The following is a 2,041-nucleotide window of genomic DNA, read 5'->3' as shown; positions in this document are numbered from 1 at the left end:
CAAATCACAGGACGATCTGTATTGAACGCTACTACAAGGCAAGATGCATGAGGGCAGGGATTTAGGACTTTGCTTATTGCTATATTCCATCACCAGGAACAGTACCCGGCACTTAGTAGGAATTTGAAACCTTTATTAAATAAAGAATGAACAATGCTAGTGAAAAAACAGCTGGCACATTGCTAAAATAATTGTGATTTCACCATTATCATTCTTATCATATTTATCCTAATATTTAGTTCCCAGCTATGTGACTTTAACTAGGTATTTAACCTCTAAGTTTCTCTTGCATTTTAGAAAGCATGATGAGATAATGGTAAAAATCCTGGCCTAAGAGTCAGGAGTTCAGTTCTAATTCAACAATATACATTATTTGAACCTTGAACAAGTCTCTACCATTTTGGTAATCAATGAACCAATAGAATAGTATGATAAATGTCATATTTTTGTTATTAACACTCCTGAGTACAAAAATCATGATAGCTAAACAATGAAAATGTTAATAATTTCAAAAGGATATAATAATTTCACTGAAATCGGTTTTTAATAAGTCAGATATTTCACTGCAAAATGTTGGATTAAGTATCATAGCTAGCTGTAGAAGAGTAACAGAGACCCAGTCAATTTCTAAATTTCTAAGTTATTCTAATTTCTAAATTGAAAACAGTCTAAATATTAAGTGAACTCAATTTTCTAAAAAGCTGTTCTCACAAGCTTATATTCAGCAGATGATTCATAAATTAGACAATATCATATACTAAACACTTAGAGACTATCTCTGACTGCATAGCATCATTACATCATCTCTATCTGGAATCAGATAAGACAGCTTATTTGCAGTTTTCTGTACATTCGACTAAGTTTTTCTGTTAGAAGAATTTCTAGTTTAAAAGATTTAATAGCCAGAGCACAACCTAATATCATTTATGCTAACTATAACAGTAGAGTTTGCAGAAAAATGCTACAGAAAAATGGTCAAGATTTCCAAAATGAAAATTGTGGAAGCTAGAGACTTATATGTGAGGGTTCGTTATATTATTCTCTTTTGTTTACATTAGAAATTTGTAATAATTTCTTCAAAATTTGACATTAACAAATCTTAACTACCCTCTAATTTTGAAATGGGTTTTTCATTTTCAAAAACCAATAAATACATCAGGACACTAAGTGTCCCCATGATGTTTTGAGAGACCATAGCATAATAACAAATTTAACTCTCAAAGGTCTTCACATAAATAAAGATGACATGTGATGTAAAGGAAACTAGAAAAATTTATCCAAAAATGCTACAGTCCTATGGTGGAAGTACTTATGGCAGGGACTGGTTCATGTGCAGTCCAAGTGGCTGACCATAACCAAAACTGTTTAGACAGTGGTAGCTATAGGAGTTTTACATGAGAGAGGCTGGGGTATGGCAAGCTATCTGGAAGAGAGAACAAGCTTTCTCCTTTTGTGTCTGTGTTTGTACCTACACTTACTGTTTTGACCAGGCTGCATATTTATTGGTATGTCCCCACGGCATTGCCACAGCAGTGGAGAAACTTCTGGCATGTAAAAATGGCTTTCATTGTTACTAGTGCCTATAAATTATTCTGTATGAAATTCGTCTAGATTTTTCAAAGTCTATGCTACACTCACTGTAGCTTCCACCAAAAAATTGGCACTAATTACACTGAATATATTACAGAATTAGAGGACTAGTCATTTTTCCCTGATTAGTTTCAAATGTATTTGAAAAAATAAAACCTTACCATTTTTACTTGCAATCTAATGGAAGTGAGTATGCAAAAAGAGATGAAAGAGATTACAGAATCACAGAATGTTCATGTTGAAGCCTCTTCATTTTTCTGGCAAGAAATACAAGGCTCAGCTAGGGGGTGATTTGCTTTAAGATCATCACGCTTTAGTTAATGCCACATCAGGATGGGGCCTTGAGCTGCTGGCTCCCAGCTAGTGCTCTCTGTTGCACTAATCATGCCCACAGTTAAGGCCACACCACATGTATGCATGGGTGAATGAAGACTATCAGGCAGGGTTCCTC

This window comes from Pteropus vampyrus, unplaced genomic scaffold (assembly GCF_000151845.1).
Source record: "Pteropus vampyrus isolate Shadow unplaced genomic scaffold, Pvam_2.0 Scaffold186, whole genome shotgun sequence".
In the NCBI taxonomy this organism is placed as follows: domain Eukaryota; kingdom Metazoa; phylum Chordata; class Mammalia; order Chiroptera; family Pteropodidae; genus Pteropus; species Pteropus vampyrus.
The sequence above is the reverse complement of the archived record's forward strand: the minus strand, read 5'-3'. Positions refer to the sequence as shown.